This window comes from Tachypleus tridentatus, chromosome 5 (genome assembly GCF_004210375.1).
Source record: "Tachypleus tridentatus isolate NWPU-2018 chromosome 5, ASM421037v1, whole genome shotgun sequence".
NCBI lineage: Eukaryota > Metazoa > Arthropoda > Merostomata > Xiphosura > Limulidae > Tachypleus > Tachypleus tridentatus.
The window spans coordinates 11324346-11335951 of record NC_134829.1 but is presented as its reverse complement, the minus strand read 5'-3'; the positions used below and the strand labels follow the sequence as shown (position 1 = coordinate 11335951).

General features: G+C 34.6%; 1 protein-coding gene across 11 annotated transcripts in view; it reads left to right on the top strand.

The window, feature by feature from the left end:
- Positions 1 to 8584: 8584 nt before the first annotated feature.
- LOC143250508 (uncharacterized) overlaps positions 8585 to 11606 on the top strand; it is an 83332-nt gene continuing 80310 nt past the window's right edge. For 4 of the 11 annotated variants that reach the window (XM_076501154.1, XM_076501145.1, XM_076501149.1 and 1 more), the window contains exons 1-2: positions 8585 to 8724; positions 11520 to 11595. The gene's annotated coding sequence lies outside the window, so the exon portion shown is untranslated. Of the gene's footprint in view, positions 8782 to 11519; positions 11596 to 11606 lie in introns of all 11 variants that reach the window. The other 7 variants (XM_076501157.1, XM_076501155.1, XM_076501147.1 and 4 more) reach the window with 4 other exon arrangements.

Genomic DNA, 11606 nt, shown 5'->3' with positions numbered 1-11606 from the left:
TAGGGATTACCATGATAAACCTCTCCATCTTGAGAGTTTACCATCTTCAGTTTTTCCTTTCACTTGTGTGTTCTTTCCTTATGCGATCTTCTTGGGTGGAGCATTGCAGTTTGTGTACCATCCTCTGCTATTAGGGGCTTATTGTCAGATCTTTTTTTCCACCTCTCTGTTTTTTGAGGCTCCTCCTGTACATTTACCAACACGTAGGTTATCTTGCATGCTATATCATTTTTTATTGCTTTCTTGTTTCATTCTGAGATATGGTCGTCTTCATTTTTTACATGTTTTTCAATTTCCCATCCTTGGTTTTTCTATGTTTTCGTACGTAGGCTTTGATCACTTTTAGATTTACTATTTTTGCATATCTAAGTTCGTTATTTCATTGTTTTTACTTTCACACAAAGCTACATGATGGCTAGCTACATTAATCATCCCTGATTTAGCAGTGAAGACGAGAGGGAAGAAAGATAGTCATAATCACCCACCGCCAACTCTTGAGCTACTCATTTACCAATGAATTGTGGGACTCACCAAAATACATCATAACACCTCATGGCTTAAAGGGCATGTTTGATGGAACAGATATTCAAACTTGTAACCCTTGTATTGTGGATTGAGCATCCTAACAACCTGACAATGCTGGACAGCATGTCCGGGAATGCTCACAGTACAAATTATTATTTTCCATTTCTCAGAATGCTATCATAGGTTATTTCATCACGCGATTTGGTACCAGTTTCGTACCTTGCCTTTTGGATTTGTTTTAGTACTGTCTTTATGGTGAGTTTTGTATTTTACTTGACTTTCACATTTTGGGGAGATTTTTACTTACACCATTTTTTTTTGGAATTCTAGCTTTTGTTAGTCCCTTCTGAGTGGGGATAGTCTTAACATACTCATATACTCCTTTCACAGTCAACTCGGGTAGTTGGGCATGTTTTTCCTGTTCCATATTTTTGTACACCTCTTCATCTTGGGATCCATGTTATTTTCCTCTTAATTTCTTTCTTCCCTCTTTGTCTACATGTATTTGCAGATTATTATATACCCTACAGTGTCTTGTTTACACTTCCTCTCCCTATTGCAGGTTATTTCTCCACCCTGATACTCATCTCCAGTCTCTTGGCAAAAGTCTTATGTCCTTCATATCCTGGCACTTCTGCCAGTCCAATGTCTTTTCATTCACTCTCTTCATATTGACCGAATTTGACTAGTCATGTTACATTTCAGCTATTCAATGGTTGTGACTTCTGTCACTCAACAAAGAGATGTTCAGTCTTCTTTCCTTTGTGGTAGACAGTGGATCTCCCTTTTTAAACTCACTCACTCGACATGTCTTCGGGAAGGTTGTATTCCTGATGTTTTGCCCTTGTTACTAACTGACTTTCTGGTTTCAACACATTTTACAAGTAATCCTTTGATTTTCCAAATAGTTGATGACTCTTTGTACTATGGGTACTCTCCCTTATGCAGTTTTTGAATTTTATGTAAATTGTTAGGTAATTACCACTTTTCTTTCTGGTCTCTTGTTCATCATTGCTATGTAGTATAATTTATCTCAGAAAAATCTCTGGTTACTATTTACATATTACGATTTCAAATAGCCGAAACTTTTAATTTAAATTTAGAAGTTAATTGAATCTCCATATATATTAAATTTGTGATATTTACCAACAATATTGATGCACACAACGTTCTTTTATAACACAAATATATTTTAATATATAAACAACAACACAATTTATAATAATGGTTATTATAAATAAAATTATCCAAGAGTTTTACAAACTTGGAAACAATACTGAGTCTTCTATCCGGTCTGAAACTGAATCTTTTATCAATATTCAGGGAGAGTGAATTAATTCTATATTGATACACAGGCTTACTTCTCTTGAAGGAAAGCTAGAGCTATTCTTTGCTGGCCTCATGCAGTTTACAAGCTCACTTTTCATCAGTAGCCCGGCATGGCCAGGTGGGTTAAGGCGTTCGACTCGTAATCTGAAGGTCGCGGGTTCGAATCCCCATCGCACCAAACATACTCGCCCTTTTAGCCGTGTAGCCTAAATCTGTGCTAGCCGTCCCTAATTTAGCAGTGTAAGACTAGAGGGAAGGTAGCTAGTCATCACCACCCACCGCCAACTCTTGGGCTACTCTTTTACCAACGAATAGTGGGATTGATCGTCACATTATAACGCCCCCACGGCTGAAAGTGCAAGCATGTTTGGCACGACCTGGATGCGAACCCGCGTCCCTCACATTACGAGTCGTACGCCTTAACACGCTTAGCCATGCCGGGCCGATCCAATATAGCAGAGATGACTGGTATCGTAAGATAGACACGCAGATGTTTAAGCACCTCAGAAAACAATTCTTGCAATACTTCGTGCCGATTACACCTTTTACAAATAGCATCAAATTTCATTTCCTTTTAGAGGATGTCTTGAAAAGATCTTGTAAAGTAGTTGTGATAGTAGTTTCACTAATTTGACATCATTTTTATAGAACGATGAAAGTTATTCTGATATTTAAAAATATTTTCTCTGATGAAACTGCCTAATGACATCAAGAACTGGAAAGTAATGATGAAGGAAGTAAGATTTGACATCATTGTATTGATGGTTTCCAGAAGCATCTTCTTTTTTTTATATTTTGGCAGGAATGCATTGTTATCGCGGCAATCCAGCTTGTGCAGTAGGTTTAGATTTTTCAAAAATTTGTTGGTGGGACCCAGAAAGATTCATCTATTCTGTGCTGAACAATCACATTGATAATGTTTGAAGAAACAACTGATGCATCCAAAGACGACATATTCTTTGATTGCAATGCTGTAGATATTTGTTCAGCAGGAGTTAAAACAAACAGAGACAGGTGGATTTCAAACAATGTCTGGAATTTTCATATTAAAGCCATTAGAACTGCACTCTTTATGGCACAGCCATCATGACATTGGCTTACTCATTTTAGACTTGCATGCAATCTGGCATAGTTTTCAAATATTGCTGGAATAGTAGCACTCACAATCCTCCATTTTGTTGGACAGAAAGCTCGAAATTCTTAGGTATCAGTGCTATCTGCTGTTAATTTCCCCTTAAGTTTTGTCATTTAGGAGATTTCTTTTGCAAGTTAATGATTTCTACAACAAATCCCAGACAACTGTTTACCGACTTTAATGATCGAGATAATTCTTAAACAGAAAGGTTGAGACAATGGAGAATACAGGTAAAGCAGTTGGTACCTTATCTTGTATTTGTTTTCCAACTCCTTTTATACGACTTTGAAAATTGATGCACCGTTTCAATTTTTTCTCGAACATTTTCAAATGGCAAGTTTGTATTTATTACTTCGTCTTTAAATTTATGTGCCAGGAAATCATATCAACTAAGGAGGATCTTCAAAAAAATTGCAAATTATAAAAGACTCAATAATTTGCACAGTCTTTAGTTTCACCAACGGATATAGTGCACCAAGTTGATGGGGCAATATCAACAAGATTTTTTCGGATAACCGTGTGAAATATTAATTGAATTTGATTATTAACAATGACTGGAGACAAATATTGGCCATACACGGCTTAAAACATTGATAAAAGTTGCCTTGAGTATCATTATAATCACCATTGGCAAATCTTTGGATTAGCAAAAATCTAAGTATTTTCAATTGCTTTAGCAGATTTTTTTTTTTTTTCAAACACATGCAAATTTATTTTATTTAAAATATGTCGTTGCTATAAGAAGCAATTTTGGAATGATTAGGCCTTTGTCACTTTGCTATTTCTGGGGGAATCTCGAGGGATGCCTTCCCAGAAAATATGTAATTGTAATGAAACAATTTCCTAACCCCCGGAAAAACCTTGCCGTAATTCATAATACTGTTAACAAGATAATAAAGAACAATTTTAACTACATATACTGCAAAAACACAACGTAATGTATTGAATTAAAAGAAGCAAACGTTCATACATAAGCTGTAGCTATGCATGCCATGAAAAAGTGGTCAAGCTATATCGCTTTCTACGGGCCGTCTGCAATTTTTTTGCAATAAACAATACCAAGTTTCTGTAAAATTGAGTTTGTTCATGCTCTTTAAAACGTTGAAGGACTTTTTTCCAATTGTCAAATCGATGACTCATGAACACGGTTTCTGTTTTAGAAAAAATATACGGTGTTTGTTTTATTTCCCTTTGCTATTTCACAGTTAAAGCAAACCGTCATTGGTTGTAGAGCACAGACGAAGCCTTGTAAAACGTTCACACCTTATTGTCTGAAATTATCTGAGAAGACCACCTATTTTAAGCTCTGTGCTAGCATTAATAGTTGAATACTGTAGTTGGTTCGAGGTTCACGACTTACAACAAATTACAGAACTCGTTGAAGAGTTGGTTTTCACTGGTGGCTGTTGAAAAGTCGACGTTGAAGAGTTATATCCATTGGTAGGTGTTGATAAGTCGACAGTGAATGGTTGATTCCAACTAATATCTGTTGAGAAATCGATGTTGGGTTATGAGAATGAAACTTTAAAGAGCAGTTTTCGACAATAATATTCCTGGAGATTGGATATTGAGATTCATTTTATCATAAAACTTGTTATTGATTTTGAACGAAGTATCAATTTTTCTCCTTCTTAATTTTCTCTTTTGAGCTCCAGATTCACAAGAACTACAAAGATACAGAAAGCTAGCACTAACTGGAAACATCATTATAATAATGGTATACTTTAGATGACATTTTACATCTTTCGTTTAAAATATAACTGTTTAATATTTTTTGTTTTATTACGCAAAACAATATCTATATATTATTTGCTGGTATGAATATATTTTGTATATTACTGTTTTCTAGTAATATATTTTTGGTTTATACAGCCGTACTTACTCTATGACCAAAATTAGATCAATCAGTGTACAACATTTTACCATTGATATAATTTTAGTACATAATATACATGTCTAGACATTAGAAGATTTGATTATTTTAACTCTTAGAAAAGAAGTGTTAAATTAAGGTTTGGTTTTGAATTTCTTTCAAGACTACTCTAGCGCTATCTGCGCTAGTCGTCCCTAATTTAGCGGTGTAAGACGAGAGGGAAGACAGCTAGTTATCACCACCCACCGCCAACTCTTGGACTACTCTTTGACCAATGAATAGTGGGAATGACTGTTACATTATAACGTCCCCAGGGCTGAAAGGGCGAGCATGTTTGGTGTGACAGGTTTTCGAACCCGCGACTCTCAGACTAGACGTCTCAATCCCCCTGGCCATGCCGGGCCTCCCATTCTAAGGGATAAAATGCACAAAATTTCATACCGTTGAAACATTTTAAACGAAAATATACAACAAAGCGAAATATAAATGTGAAAAAGTTAGCATTCATAGGTTAATTTTACTATATTATATAGTAAAATATAGTACGATATTTTCATATCATATCGGTTATTTTAAGTGATCTTATAATATCAATTCTCACTTGCTAAATATTGTTGCTGCTGTATGCAAGATTTTAATTTAAAATTAAAAAGTCGGAAATTTTAACATTTTAAAAATTTTTCTAAGAATTAGTAAACTGATTAAAGTAATTATTTCTGCTCGGTTACCAATGTAGAGAACCATAGGGTAGATTTTTTGAAGGGGCTGAAACATATTAAAACCCTCCTCCTTCAAGAGTGGGAGTCTCCAGCCATCGAGGTTCATACGTGTCCAATAAATTAAAATTAACCTTATCGGGTCGAATAATCGAATTTACATATTCAAGACTTCACATCAATAACCTGTTGACTGACGAATTGGTTTCTTTACATAATACACCTTAATTCTATAGAGGTAAATGGAGTATTCTCCTCCTAAAAATATCTTTTCCTTGGTTAATGTAAACAACTGTTTCATTGTAGCGTTGGAAGAAATGTCGCATTTTTCACAGTTATACCAATTTCATTGTCCTGTAATCTTATGGGAATAGTTTCTAGAAATATATGTTTTTAAGCTACAGGTGAAACATCTTCTGTTATGTGCTTTTCCCTCAATATAATCCGCAATGGCTTAGTGGTAAATCTAAAGGTCTAAAAGTCGGATTTCGATATGTGCAGAACACACATACATATTAGACATCAGTTCTCTAAATATAGTAAATACTTCTTTAATTAAAATATTTTGCTTGCGTTTCTTAATAATATGCCATTTGAAAACATTTCTTATCGGGCTGTTTACTTCTCTCCTCCTGAATTAACAGTTGTTTAATTAATCTTTTAATTTCTAAGTGTTTCTGCATCTGATTATCACACAACTTCTGAATGGTGCTTTTAGTTGTTTTGTTCAATACTTTAACTGATTAAATGTCCATCACCAACTGCACATCTTCCTTTAAAGATATACGTCAACTTTGCTTTAGACTATTTACATATCCTCATGCTCTATAACATGTGGTCATGTGTCGAAGAATATATCATTTCACAAGATTCATCTGAGTGAGATAACTGGGCAAGTTCTCCACGTCTCCCTGAAGTTAGGCTAAGGTCTCCTCGTTCTTCTGTTTTTAAACTGTTATATGTACATGACTGTTCATTTTAATTTTAATGCGAGTGTATTGTTTAGTGTATATTGTGCTTGCATTAAAGTAAGTTATTTTAGAAGCAGTAGTCACAGTAAGTTTGCTTACGTAACTGTTTACAAAACATTTTTTGCGTAGTTCAGTTGTTGTGAACTGACGTTATATTACTCGAACTTTCTAAATTTTTCGTTCCTTTAAGTGAATATTGTGGCATTATAAAACCGCGTAGTTTATAAAATGTTCAAAGCCTCAGTCAGGAAATATATAAATATATTGTTTTTTGAATTTCGCGCAAAGCTACTCAAGGGCTATCTGCGCTAGCCATCCTTAATTTAGCAGTGTAAGACTAGAGGGAAGGCAGCTAGTCATCACCACCACCGCAACATTATAACGCCCCCATGGCTGAAAGGGCGAACATGTTTGGTGCGACGGGGATTCGAACCCGCGACCCTCAGACTACAAGTCGAACGCCTTAACCCACTTTACCATGCCGGGCCTTATAAATATATAGGCGACGAAGTTACTGCAATTAAGTTAGTAAAAGTGAAGTCAGACTGCGTGTCAGTTCAGCTATAACAGACGATTTCTAAAGCAAGTTTCAAAGCATGTATTGTAATAACAATGATATATGTGAATATTTTGTCTTGTTAAAGGGTGTTCTAGAATAACTGAACAAGCTGTGTGGACTTTGAGGAAAAGGAGACAATTATTTAAAACTCTGGATACAACTGTAGTAACAAACAGTTATGGTGGTGATTTTAAAGTTAGTGTTACAGCTTGTATTTTGAATATATTAGAGGAGAATAATTTGTCTTGTCAAACGGTGTTATAAAGTAATCAATTGGTCACGGGATCGAAACCTGATGCCTAACATGTTTACCCTTTCACCAAAAGGAATATTATAATGTGTAGTCAATCCCATTGTTCGTTGGTTAAGAGTAACCCATGAGTTGGTTATGTTTAATATTTATTAATTGTCTATAATACTTCAAAATTAGAAATGTCTACTGCAGATAACTTTGGAGTAACTTTACCCACTGTTAGACATATTTGTTGTTTATTATTCTTCAAAAATAATCCAAACATCTGGCCACGTAACTGTAACAAAAGCGATTTATTTCTTCAACTATAATTTTCAAGTTTTACATTCTACATTCGTCGGTAAGTATAACTCACAGATACAGCTAAATACTCATTCACTTGCGAACTCTCTATCCTATTCAAACATAAATTCGATATTTACAACGCTAAGAAAATCGTGACTAAACTCACTAAATGTCTAAAACAGCTCTTTTACATGACCCCATTTTTGTTCTATCCTAACTTCACACTATTCGACAGACTTTGAGATACTCATGAAATTTCTAGATTATTCATGCTGTAATTACTCCTCAAGAAAACTCAAAACGTCACGTACTTATCACTTCATGTTAAATCGAATTAAGCTTTCTAACCAAAACAATACAAAACTGTAAATAGATTTAATAAATAAACTCACAACTATTATAAATTCTTCTGGCGTCCCTGTAAAATGTTTTAATACACCAGGAATACAAATGGGTCTCTACTGTTTAGTCGTCTAGTACATCTGTACTAGAGAACTACATGTGTAGAGATTTTAAATTGTTAAAAAATTCCTTTTCACTTTAGATATTTAATTCTTCTCTGTTTCTCTAAATATTTCAGTATGAATACCGCTAGGTTTGGCTTGTTCGATTATTCAGTATTAATGTATTAGAGAATTGTATGTTTTGGGCTTTTAAACTTTTCACTTGATATATTAAAATTTTCTGTTTCTTTATATCGTTTTCAACACAGAAGTTATCATTCATTTTGTTGTCCACAGCAATAATATGTATAGAAATTTTAGTGTTGCAAAATTTATTTTCAGAGTCATTGAAGAGTTTGGAAATATTTCCATGTTAAAGAAAAATAGTCGTAAAATGTAAATTTGGGAAAATAGTAGCCTCTTAGTTTTATAAACAAAAACATAGAATATTTGCATGTGAAATCAAAACAAAAGAGCAGCTCCAACGTTGTTACGTCAAAGTCTGTAAAAGTAAGGCGGAAGAGGGTGTTGGCCCAGGAAGTGCAGAACGGATATAAATTTTTCATGTTTGACTTGTCTTAGATGGTTGAATGTTGCCCATTTTATTAACTTGTCATACTCAGTGAGTGCAAGAGGTATGTTGATTTATTGATTTTACGTTGTTAGGTACAAAAACGAAGTGGATATTAGAGGTACATTGTTCTGTTGATCTGATACCTTTACTTAGTTACCAGTACAAAATACTTGAAATAATTTTAGATTCTAGCAAGTTTGTTATAAAAACATTTGTTACTTAGAGTTGACCTTTTTTCCATATTGTAACAGAACTTGTTAATCTGTACAAGTTTGAAGTTGTAATCGATGTTACTGACTGTTTCTGTATTATAACATATAACGGAACCTGGTAATAATCTCTGTACAGTTTTGAAGTTGTGACTGATGTTACTGGTAATTGCTCTATTTATCTGTATTATAACAGAAAGTGATTATCATCCAACGAGTTTAAACTTGTAACGGGTGCCACTGACATTTGACCTCTTCAATTATAACATAAATCAGTAAAAGTATAAACTCGACTAGTATGTACAGTTAAAATGCTTGTATTTCGATAAAGATTAGAAACATAATAATGAGAACATAACGTAACGGAAGGTAAGACATTGACATAAACCACTTACCCTTTGATGTTTAATATCTGACATATAACCTTTCACTAGTTTTTATATGCAAAACGGCTCGTCTGGGTTGAGAAAATATTTTACATAGAAGAGCGAACAACGTTTCGACCTTCTTCGGTCATTGTCAGGTTCACAAAGAAAGAGGTAACTGTGAACCTGACAATGACCGAAGAAGGTCGAAACGTTGTTCGCTCTTCTATGTAAAATATTTTCTCAACCCAGACGAGCCGTTTTTGCATATAAATTTCTCAACAAGTGGGTTTCTCGACATCACTGATTTCACTAGTTTTATTCACTTCGTACCATATTTATGGTGTTGCAGGTTAACTTTAATGAGCGGTCATTTTTTTTCTTCAGGGAGTAGAGGGGGAGACTGAGAATTTTGAAAATCACACGATTTCTTTATAAGGAAAGGTGACCCACCCTTCAATTCTGTGTTCAGAAAAACACCCCGCCCCTCTATAAAATATGATAATTAAAACCAAAATATATTTCATAACAGTTATTCTCTGTAGATGTATATTTATAACATTGATAACACTGTCCATACAGTTGTCTTAAACTATTTATTATTATTAATGCAGTAAATAACTTGAATGACAAGTAATATCTAACAATATATTAGACTTGAAAAATTTATTTTCCAGGCCCTTTATTATAGAGTCATAATTACAGATATCCACAACATTAACTGATGTTTAAAATGTTTACTGTAGAAGGTACAATCACAACTAACATTATTTATGATTTCTCTAAATTCACTTTCATATACACTAGAAGTGTCATTGACAGAATGATAAATGAAAGCTTCATAAATTATTTCATATTGGAAATTAACATAGGAAACAAGTACTATCAGTTATAACTCATATCTATAGAAATATCTGAAACAATGTATAATAAAGTGCAAAACTGTTCTTCACGATAAAAACTGTTTGTTTGTTTGGGAATTTCGCACAAAGCTACTCGAGGGTTATCTGTGCTAGCCGTCCCTAATTTAGCAGTGTAAGACTAGAGGGAAGGCAGCTAGTCATCACCACCCACCGCCAACTCTTGAGCTACTCTTTTACCAACGAATAGTGGGATTGACCGTCACATTATACACCCCCACGGCTGGGAGGGCGAGGATGTTTAGCGCGACGCGGGCACGAACCCGCGACCCTCGGATTACGAGTCGCACGCCTTACGCGCTAGGCCATGCCGGGCCACGATAAAAACAACCACAATCTTGACATTAAAAAGGGCTCAAATATATATGTCAGTAAAAATTAAAACAATGCTAAGAAAATCCCCCCGTGAGATAGTGGTAGGTCCATAAATGTCTAACACTAAAATCCAGGGTTGAGTTCCCGGAATAGGCATAGCTTTATCTTATAATGACCCTAAATACATGCCTAAAAATATAAAACATTACAACCAGATTCAGAAATGTTTTATTTGTTTAAGATGTTTTGTTTTATGCATGTCACCTGAGATAAAAATCATATAAATATAACCATCAGTATATTTTATATATTCACTTATGTTACGAATTAAATTAAAGAGTCAAATGTTATAGAAGGTCTCGTCGTCTGTCCAATTTTAGAAGAGTAACATTGTATTTGTATTTTGTGTTTTGATACACTGTATTTTTCTTTACTGTGCCCAGAAAAGTGTCCTATGATTTACATGCACAGAAATTTTACCTCACCCATAATTCGCTCTTCTCCTGGCCTTCTCTGGTAAATAATGACCACCTCTTTAACAACAAATCTTCGCTGATGCGTTGTAAATTCGAAACCGAATAACTTAACCACGAGTTTAATATATGATTGCAGGTGCTTATATAATACCAAAAGGTCCAAATTTGAAACAGTTCAGTACATCCAGTGATATTATTATAACTGGATATAAAACATTGTCACAATTACTATGCTATTTCGGAACATTACTTACTAGTAAATCATTCGTATTGGCTTGGCATGTGGTTAGAATGCTTGACTCGCAATGTGAGGATCGCGGGTTTGAATCCTTGTCCCACCAAACATGCTTGCTCTCTTAGCCGTGAGGTCAATTCCACTATTCGTTTGTAAAAGAATAGACCAAGAGTTGGCTTTGAGTGGTGATGACTAGTTGCCTTCCATCAAGTCTTATACTGCTAAATTAGAGACGGTTAGATCGTGTAGATTTGCACGAAATTAAAAACAAACAAACATTATTACTGGAATAAGACTTCAGACTCATAGATTGCACACCTGCTTTTCTAACAACAGGACCCGGGTTTGAATCTGAGGATCTACCTGAAGACGGAAGCAAATCGGTGGTGAAATTTAGTGTGCACACTAATTGGTAATTAATAT